Source organism: Malaclemys terrapin, chromosome 4, assembly GCF_027887155.1.
Source record: "Malaclemys terrapin pileata isolate rMalTer1 chromosome 4, rMalTer1.hap1, whole genome shotgun sequence".
Lineage (NCBI taxonomy): Eukaryota > Metazoa > Chordata > Testudines > Emydidae > Malaclemys > Malaclemys terrapin.
This window is the reverse complement of record NC_071508.1, coordinates 27686579-27697375: the sequence shown is the minus strand read 5'-3', so window position 1 is coordinate 27697375 and position 10797 is coordinate 27686579. Positions and strand designations below refer to the sequence as shown.

Here is a 10797-nt window from a genome sequence, read left to right as displayed (position 1 = left end):
TGAGGTCTTCATCGATAACTATGGACGAACATCACTCACATGCAATCCCCCACCCTGTACATAGCAATCCTCTGTTTCATTTTGATGTTTTTTTATGTATTTTAATGCTTTTATTCATTTTATTGATTAAATAATTGTAATTATAGTAATACATCGAGGTATAAAAGATCTACACATCTTCTCCTGTACACAGAACACAGACCGCTCCAATGGATCCCACAACCCATACAGCGAGAAAGCCGTAGCAAGCGTTAACATCTCCAAAATCCTATCCGGGCAGGAAAATGCACCTGCTGTTTGCAACACTTCTATAGTATAGACACAGGGTGAGGGCTAGACAAAGTGACCACGGTTAGTCCTGCTCCATCTCTATTGTCTGGGTTTCCATCTGGAAATGCAGGACAGGGGTAAGGTTAGCCCATCACCAAAAGAACCTTAATGTAAAGCAGTGCTCCTGCCAGTGCCTGGTGGGGATCATGCAGACAGACTACACCCCAGGCTGGGCATTGTCCCAGGGTAAAGCAGGCCTGTAGTGGAAGGTGGAGGAGCCCCTGGACGAACAGGGTGAGGCATGGGACAATTCAGCTAAGAGTTGCAGGGCTGGGCACCAGAAGAATCGCGGGGTGGAACTTTGGGGTATGGCAGGGAGGGGTGGAACGAGCCCCGCTCTGGGTCAGTCCCAGTGCCATTGGCCCACTGCCTTTGAAGAGGCCATCGATGAAGGCCATTTGTCCTACTCCCCTGGGTCCCACAACCCAGCTCTGGCCAGAGAGAAACTTTGCCTTGGAATCTTAAAGCAAGTGACTTTGTTTTTAGGGCTGAAGGGGGTGGTGGGATGGGAGACGCTGTCAGCTCAGAGAAAAAACTGACCCTTGTGCTCTTTGGGGGATCGTACCTGAAATGTGGGTCAGCGGGAGGTGGAAGGGCTGAGTGTAAAGGACCAGGAAGGAAACAGGGTCCTGGGAAAGAGTCAGTGCTGGGACACCGCGTTGCTCATGAGACTCCGCCTTCCGAGTAGTGCGGCCACAGGTCTGTAACCCTTATGCTGGGGAGCGCTGCCAAGCAAAGTCTCCTGCTGCAGGCGCACGGCCTGCCCAACATAAGGGCTGCAGAACAGGGCCCTCAGAAGGGGGGTTACTACTGTGTCCTGAGGAGCATGAGGGATGGGACCACTCGGAACCACAGGCTTCCCCCAAGGCTTTGGGGGCTAAAGGAGTCGGCTTCTGAAGTGGACACTGTGCCCTGTCACCAGTGATTAGTGGGAACGGGGCTAGCACTCTGGCTGTACGGGTGCTAACAGCTAATCGGGGGTTTGAAAGGGGTGAGCCGTGGGGTGCTAGACCTTAGTCAGCCGTACCCCTGCAGCGCACATGGTAGGAGATGGGGCAGAGTGAGTCCCAACTCCAGGAGGATACCACAGCCAGTGCTGCGAACGGAGCTGCACGGCCCGTACGGCTGGGAGAGGACAAGGGTGGTCGTGGGGGAGAAAAGAGCCTGGCAGAGACAAAGTAGCGCGAATTACACAGAAACAGGGCTGCAGCAACTGAGCTCAATTGTCTCCAGTGTCCGTTAGGGCGGATTTCCCTGCGCCCAGCCACCCAGGAAAGCTCTGCGTGAGCAGGGGCTGCACAGACAGCAGGTGAGGGAACAGGGCCCCTGAGTGCCACGCTAGGGGTACATGCAGTGCCCACAGCCATTCCAGGGAGGCAGCTCAGACTTGTAAATTACATCATTATCTCCCCCCTGGTTAGTTTCACCATCGTTCTGCAGGAGGCGCCATTGCTGCAAAAGCCCTGAAGGCTACCTGCACTGAACTGTCCCTCCCAATGAAGGCCAGGGCCTGGAGCCGCTCCCTGTATTCAACCCCCTTCTTCTCCAGTGGGTAGGTGAAGGCAGCCAATGGCCTGTCAAGTCTTGGATGGTTTCAGGGCCAGAAAGGGGGATGGAGAGAGAGGAGGTTGGGGAGAGGTTACATCCATCTTGGGCTCCTCTCTGCATTTCTCCCCGAGTTACTAAGCTACAGCCTACCCCTGGCACTGGTGCCAATGCTGAGGAGACGCTTGGGAGTGAATTGGTCTCCTGTGCCCTCGCTGTCCTGCCCTGTTACCTGCTTCCCACAATAGACCGACACAGTTAAACTCTCCTAGTGTCACAGTTACTGTCACTCACTGCCCCTGCATGGAAGCATTTGTTCCCTGTCTTCCCACCTTACATGGTAACCTCACCCAAAAGAACCTCTTGATTTGTGCTGTCCTTTCGCCTGTGTTGCTCCTTGAAAGCACAATCACATGCAATCACTAGGAGGCAGATTTTGAAGACAAGAAACCAATATGACTCCACATTTCTTCTAAGAGGCTAACGCCCCCAGCTACAACCAATAGCAGGGGTACGCCAGAGGGTGTGCTACGAGTTACTGCCCCACAGAAGGGGTGCAGCATATATAGTTTAGGGAAATGCGCTTCCCCTTTGATTGTACATTACAAGTCTGCCCCTTATTCCCATGATTAAGCAGCATTGTGCTTTCAGCTGGGGCTGTTCCAGGATTTGCACCTTCGCATGAGGCACGTCGGTGGGGGGTGCGGTCTGGACCGGGTACCTGGAATTCCAGTCTCCAGGGCTGGCGAGCTGCCCAGCACTACGGGTACAGGCCACGAGTCCTGGGGGGCTCGTGGCATTTCTCAGACACTGGGTGGCCTATGCAGATGTGCTCAGCACTTCTGCTCCCACTCAGGTCAACAGAACGGTGCCTTCCCTCCCACCCGCCAAACCCGTCTGCACTCATTACTCGTCCCCAGCCAGCCCCAAACTGAAACCCCCTCCAGCCCCTCCTTTCTGGCCTTTGTCTCTTTCCCGGGCCAGGTGGTCACCTGATCTCTTTGTTCACCGTTAGCTATTCCCTTGCGGAGGGGAAGGGCCCTGGCCATTTGTTGCCAGGATACAGAGTGTTGGCCATTTATGCACACTGGAGACTTAAGAAATGCATAGGGGAAACTGAGGCACCCACACAGTATTCAGAGGAACCATTAAGAACAGTCCCACTTTGTCACAAAGGTTTCATTGGAAAGATTATGTTTTACTGAATATGGTTATCCTATTTGTATACGTGTAACAGCCTTGCACCTGAAGTTAAGAATATTAATTATTTATCTGTATTTCAAACTTTGCTACCTTGGGTGACACCCTCTGCTAACACTTCAGGTATAACAATGGAGAAGCCAGCCAGTGCTGATGGCCCATCAACAAGGAAAATAGCTGGTGAAAAGGTCTAGCCTTCCTGTGGCCTTGCCTGCGCTCAGGGACTCTGTGATGCTATAGGGGCAGGTGGTCTGGTCACCTGATACTGGACTCCATCTTGGAATACCAAACTTTTCCACTGGGAGGTGGGGGGAACCAAACAAAGAGTTCCCACTTTATGTCAACTCTATTTAAGGCGGGGAAGATAAGCAATCAGGTTCTTCCTCCCCTGACTCCAGCACAAAGAGACACTGGAAAACACCTGAGAACAAAAGACTGGACTGAGGGAGGAAACAGCTGCTGATCCAGGCTGGAAAGATCTTTCTGGCCTGTGAAAGAATCTGCCTGGAACAATATTTAGGGTGAGAAATATTAGTTGTAGCCAATTTCTGTAGTGTACTAAGGATAGCAAGCCTGTTTTGTTTATTTACAGAAGTGATTCTGCTTGTTACCACTTAAAATCTACCTTCTTTTAGTTAATACACTTTTCTTGTTTATGCTATAAGCCAGTTTGTGCAATTAATATCTGGGCAGGGGCAAGGAGCCGTGCACATCTCTCTCCACACTGAGGGAGGGGGCAACTTTCATAAAACCTTTGGGTCTGCACCCCTTAAAGGGGGAGTCCCTGGGTGCTGTAATAAGCCCTAAAGCTGGTCTCTGTCTGTGCAGCTGGGTGTGGCCCTGCCTATGTGCTTGGCTGGGAGAGGCTAGTGAGCCTGACCCAGGAAGATCAGGTAATAGGGAGCCTAGGCTGGCAGAAAGTGGGGGAACTCAGTGATTTCCAGCACATCAGGTGACTCCCCAAAGGGTGCAGCTCGTCACAGTGGTGACCTTGGGCTGTGGGGCCCGAACACAGAGCACCCTGGGATACCATGTCCCTGGGCACCATGGGTCACGATCCTGGCCTCATTTTAGGGGCAGACATCTGGGCTTAGGAGCAGTGTCAGAGGGGCTCAGTACACCAGCCAGTCACCCCAAAGACTGCAGCGCTGGGTCCGGCTTTCACCCATCCTTGGGCCTGATCATCTACCCCGGGGACCTGCCCCAGCAGCTGCTGTAGTGCGAAGCCCTAGCATAGACAGACTAAGCTGCTCGGGGTTTGTGCCAGGGCAGCGGCCCCCGGTGTCAGTCCTGTCTCTGGCCCTTCACCCTGTCTATGCTGGGGGCCACCCTCCTGCTCCCCCTCCACTGGGATTCTGGCTCTGGGGTCCCTCTGAAGAGCCTTGGCGTTGAGGCCAATAGTCCCAGGCCAAATCCATCCCTGCCTCAATAACACAGCTTCCAGCCAGGAGGGAGCGGGCCCCCGCCCAGCACAGAATGGCTGCTCCCTCTGCCTACGCAGCACCCATCTCCCTCCCCACAAGAGCTGCCCTCACCTGGGGGCCCAAGCTAGCCCCGTCCGGGCCCTGGCGGTGCCGCCCCGAGCTGTTGAGCTCCCAGATGTAGACAGGGTGAGGGGTGGCTCATGGAGGGCATGAAATTGTGCTCCAGTGGCCGGGCCCAGGGAAGATGTCCTGGGCTGGATGGGGTCTGGATCTCAGCTCTCAGGACTGGCGGCATGGCAGGGAAGAGCATTCCAAGCTAGAAATATGAAGTATTATTCTGAAGTCCTATTGTAACTATGCAAAATGTGGGCTATTAATGGTGGCTTGGAATCTTGATGGCTTCCATTAACTAGGACAATTGGTTGTAAATGGCTCTGTTTACTTGTAAGCCTACCTGTGTGCCAGCCAGTGGGTAATGAAGTCGCACAGGACATGTGAACATATCACATGATACTGGAATCCATCTTAAACCTGGTGCTTTTCCATTTAGAAGGAAAGATGGGAACCCAGAGAGAGACAAAGGATTCCTGCCTTGTGCCAAAGCTATAAAAGGGGGTGGAACAGAATAAAGGGGGCTGCAGTCATGAAAAAAACCCTAGTTACTACCGAAGCTGGAACTAACAAGAACTATACCAAGGGAAAGGATTGGACCCAAACTAGGAAGGAGTCTAGTCTGTGAAAGATGCTTATTGGAACATCACTGAGGGTGAGATTTACCTGTATTCAGTTTCTTAAATGTATCAGGCTTAGACATGTCTGTTTTCTTTTCTTTTGCTTGGTAACTTACTTTGTTCTGGTTGTTATTACTTGAAACCACTTAAATCCTGATTTTTATACTTAATAAAATCCCTTTAGTTTATTAATTAACCCAGAGTAAGTGATTAATACTTGGGGGAGCAAACAGCTGTGCATATCTCTCTCTCAGTGTTCTAGAGGGTGGACAATTTATGAGTTTACCCTGTATAAGCTTTATACAGAGTCAAATGGATTTATTTGGGATTTGGATCCCATTGGGAGCTAAGTGTCTGGGTGCTGGAGACAGGAGCACTTGCTGAGCAGCTTTGGGGGCGTGGACCAGACCTGGGTCTGTGTTGCAGCAGACTAGCGTGTCTGGCTCAACAAGGCAGGGTTCTGGAGTCCCAAGCTGGCAGGGAAAACGCGCTCAGAGGTAATTCCAGCACGTCAGGTGACAGCCTCAAGGCGGTCTCTGTGACCGAACCCACCACACCCCCTATTCTCCCGTCCCTTAACTGACAAAGAAGACTTAACACCTATCCTGGGACCTCCCCCCCCCCACTCCTTTATCTAGGCTCCAACAAGCACCTCTGTAGGTGTTGCCCATAGACAGAATATCTAATTCCCCACCTGTGTGCTCCCCTTCCATCTGTGCAAAAATGCACCTTCATGGGGGGGAATAAGAGTACAGATAAGAATCTGTTTCATAAGCCTGGAATTCCAGACATTAGCTGTTTTGAAAGGTACAGTCCAGTTATGTACACTGCTTTTCACTGCATTTGTGTGCAAGAAAAACTACCTTTGTGTTTAAATATAAATCAAAGGGATACAGTGTACTATTTATTGTTTGAAAACAGTATTTTCTATGCTCAGTTTTAAAAGGTTTTTTGGGAAAAAAAAACAGAGGAATACTGCATTGACGCTGATTTAACAAATATTAGAAGGGATAGGCTAATATGCATGTGTTATCACTGCCCTCTCCTGGAATAAACCAGAACGGCTGAGTTGTAAACCATAGGTCCTGCAAACCCACTAGCTAACTTTTGCTCAAGTGGTGGGGCCTGTGCTTTTGGAGCAAGAGGATCAGGATTTATTCTTGCTGTCCTTGTCAATGCTAAGTGACCACACCTAGTACAGCGTAATGACAACCATCCGGAGCTCAGATACTGCAGCAAAGGTGCTCAGCGGGGCGTTACCTGCTAGTACCTAGACAGACAGAACCCTAAAGTCTTAAGGGACCAGCATTTTGTTATAACAGATTAAAAACTCGAATGCAGTTTTTAAACATTATGGTCAGAAAAATAAAGATATTTAAGAGATCTGGGTGAGGAAAGGAACGAAGAATTAAAATTCCAATAAGAAACTTGAAACAGCTGCCCTAAAGCTAAACCCAAGAGAAGCCCAGGTTAAAATGATTCTGACTTTCATGTAGTGTGATGGACACTAGCCACCTTTTCTTGATGGGTGGAACAGAAGGGAAGACAAAGAACTGTTGTCATCCAGTCATCTTAAATGCATCGCATCCAGATTGCCTTGCTGAGTTACTTCAGCACCACACATCCTTGCAGCTGCTTGGCCCAGTAAGAACTCCCAATGGATACACATGCTACTTCTCAGTACATCATTTCCTTGCAACTGGGGAGAGATTTGAGACTCCTGTGAGGAGCAGGCCAGGAATAAACTGCACCAGAACACCCCTCGTGAACATGACATCCGTGTTCATGTGCTACTTCAAGATCTGAGCTAGAAAACAACGTGTTGAAGGAAGTAGAAAGAAAGAGGTCCGCCTTCCCTTCTAGGTCACGGTGTTCTTGCATTGTTTTGAATTAAATCCTACCATTGGCTTTAAAATCTTTATTGCAGATTTTTAGAGAATCTCTTCTCGGTTTGTTCTGGGAAATGTGCTCCGTGACATAGTTTCACTCCACATGACCTGGACACAATCCTTGTGATGAAATAGTTCAGAGGCAACCCAGGGAGCTACAAAAGCTAGTATTTGTGACTCAGAAAGGAACAGTCATCCCTCTAGGTGTTTCTACACTGAGGAACGGTCCGGCAGCAACAGGTACTAAGGCACTAATGCAGGCAGCGCTCAAAGGAGTTATTGCCACCATGTCATGGGAAATTGCGCAGAGATGGTTTTCCAGACACAGCGGTTAAAACAGCCTGTCTGCTCTAGTGCTCATGCTGTTGCTACTGCCCGTGCAGCTGAACAACGGATAGCAATTGCTGTAATACTAGTAATTAATGTGTCTAGGATTGACAGGGCTTCCAAGTAGAGTGGGCGGGAAACTTATTTGAGTTGGAAAATTCCACTTTGCTGGAGCAAAATGTTTTATCAAAACTGTTGCCGATTCCACAAAACGTAGGTAGGTTTCCATGGAAACCTGCTGGTGTTCCGGTGGACAGTCCCACAGCAGAGCACTGGCTGGAGGAGGAGTTCTCACAGCTGTGACATTCCCTGATCTGCAGCAGGGAGCCTGCCCGCCCCCAGAGCGGGGCTGGAGCTAGGGCTCTCAGAGCTGGCTAGGCTCCTAGCTCAGCCAAGCTCTCTGCTGCGGTGCGGTAGCCTAGAAACCCTGAGTGCCCTGGCTCAAGCAGGGGCTCAAAGCTGCCAGATTCCTTTCCATGGAGCTGGGAGCCTAGCTCCCAGGGTCTGTGGCCCCAAGGCAGTCCCACCACCAGCCAGGGAACCCAGGGCTTCCAGACTCTCTGGTCAGTGGTCTGCCAGTGTAACCCATGTGCCTAATAGGGAGATATCTCTTTAAGAGATCCACTGGGGGGAGGTAGGAGTGAGGAGTTGTTGCTAGACAGATTAAGTACTCCACATCCAGAAGCTTCTGGAATTGGGGGTGGTAGTTTTGGGTGTGCGCCAATAGGTTCCCCGTTGCTGGGGTCAGACTCCAGGAGGGCGAGCAGTCAGTGCAGGAAGCAGGCTGGTGCCCCGAACTCTGAAGCATTTTGCAGCAGTTGAGTGATATTGTGAACCCTCGAACAGAGAAACCTGGGCAATGCTGCTATAGCCAGGGGAAACTGGGAGGGAAAATAACTTCAATTTTAATTGTATGTTTTGAATGTTGTTTTGATTTTAACCAAACTGTTGTAGTTACATTGGTGACTCAGACGAGTTGAGACAACTTTTCTTTAAATGCAGTAATAGGGAAAGAGTCATTTCTAGTTTGCTCTTTTCAGTTTTGTATTTTCTTGTAACAGGATTTTCTTTAAATCTAGACTGGTAACTGAGTGGTTGGTTAATCAGTCAGCTGGCTGGCTAGCAGGGATTTCAGCACAGGAAGAGTCTGCCTGGATTCCAGCTGAAGATTCCTACAAGCAATGGAGGGAAGATGTTGTTTGAGACTCAGCAGACTGTCTAGATTTGGTGATCAACGACTCTGAGACTTAGATGAACAAAACCAAAGCTTTTGGGAACTTTCAGTTTCTTCTAGGGTGACCAGATGTCCTGATTTTATAGGGACAGTCCCGATATTTGGGGCTTTTTCTTATATAGGCTCCTATTACCCCCCACCTTCTGTCCCAATTTTTCACACTTGCTGTCTGGTCACCCTAGTTTCTTCTCACTGTATTTCTGTGGGGACTGAACTGTTCAGATTTTAATTAGTTTTCTTTATGTGTAACTGTGAAGGTAATGTCTGTGGATTATAAAATAGCCATGTCATGCTGTAACAATTAAATGATTATTTGTCTCTGTCATAAGATTTTATCAAGTTATTTAATTAAATTCATTTCTTTAGTTCCTTTTGGGACTTGAATGTGGGGAGGTTGACCCTGTGCAATCCTTGCTTGAAAATCCTTAGAGACTGAACTCTGGGTCTCCAGCTACTTTCTATGGGAGTTGGGATTTTTTATTTAAGGCACTGGAGACGGGAAATGAAGTGAGGTTACAAATTGGCACCCGAACAGACAGGGACTTGAGGATTGCTCAAAGCTCACCTCTGAATTCTTTTGAGGAATAGTGCCGTTACTTATAAAAGAATGTGGCATTGAATAGTATTGAATTTGTGCACTGTATTAATATTATGAAGATAATGGAAACTTGTACACAGTTAGAAGAACAGGAGTACTTGTGGCACCTTAGAGACTAACAAATTTATTAGAGCATAAGCTTTCGTGGACTACAGCCCACTTCTTCGGATGCATATAGAATGGAACATATAATGAGGAGATATATATACACACATACAGAGAGCATAAACAGGTGGGAGTTGTCTTACTAACTCTGAGAGGCCAATTAATTAAGAGAAAAAAAAAAAACTTTTGAAGTGATAATCAAGCTAGCCGAGTACAGACAGTGTGATAAGAAGTGTGAGAGTACTTACAAGGGGAGATAGTCAACGTTTGTAATGGCTCAGCCATTCCCAGTCCTTATTCAAACCGGAGTTGATTGTGTCTAGTTTGCATATCAATTCTAGCTCTGCAGTCAACCTAAAGCAAATACTCACCAGCAACCACACATCACTGAACAAAACCACTAACCCAGGAACCTATCCTTGTAACAAACCCCGATGCCAACTCTGTCCACATATCTATTCAAGTGACATCATCATAGGACCTAATCACATCAGCCATACCATCAGGGGCTCGTTCACCTGCACATCTACCAATGTGATCTATGCCATCATGTGCCAGCAATGCCCCTCTGCCATGTACATTGGCCAAACCGGACAGTCTCTACGCAAAAGAATTAATGGACACAAATCTGACATCAGGAATCAAAATACTCAAAAACCAGTGGGACAACACTTTAACCTGTCTGGTCATTCAGTGACAGACCTGCGGGTGGCTATATTACAACAGAAAAACTTCAAAAACAGACTCCAAAGAGACTGCAGAGCTAGAATTGATATGCAAACTAGACACAATCAACTCCGGTTTGAATAAGGACTGGGAATGGCTGAGCCATTACAAACGTTGACTATCTCCCCTTGTAAGTACTCTCACACTTCTTATCACACTGTCTGTACTCGGCTAGCTTGATTATCACTTCAAAAGTTTTTTTTCTCTTAATTAATTGGCCTCTCAGAGTTAGTAAGACAACTCCCACCTGTTTATGCTCTCTGTATGTGTGTATATATATCTCCTCATTATATGTTCCATTCTATATGCATCCGAAGAAGTGGGCTGTAGTCCACGAAAGCTTATGCTCTAATAAATTTGTTAGTCTCTAAGGTGCCACAAGTACTCCTGTTCTTCTTTTTGTGGATACAGACTAACACGGCTGTTACTCTGAAACTTGTACACAGTTAGTGTTAGATCCCTATAGGACCATTTTGGTCAATGATATGTCCCCTGTTGATAGTACAGCAGAAATGAAGAGGGCTATTAGAATCTTTGGTCATGTGACCAATGAGGCGGGTGAACAGAGAACAAAAAGATACGATTCTCTGTGAATTTGAAGACTTTTTCTGTGACACACCTAGGAAGGACATGTGTGTTGCAGAAGCTAGGGCAGAAATGGGATGTGACTCCTATTCATTTTGAGATT

At 48.2% G+C, this 10797-nt stretch overlaps 1 long non-coding RNA gene across 1 annotated transcript; it reads left to right on the top strand.

The window, feature by feature from the left end:
- Positions 1–7700: 7700 nt before the first annotated feature.
- LOC128837114 (uncharacterized) lies at positions 7701–9069 on the top strand. The gene is made up of 2 exons (XR_008444893.1): positions 7701–8009; positions 8526–9069. It is a non-coding gene; the product is annotated as an uncharacterized LOC128837114 (long non-coding RNA).
- Positions 9070–10797: the final 1728 nt, after the last annotated feature.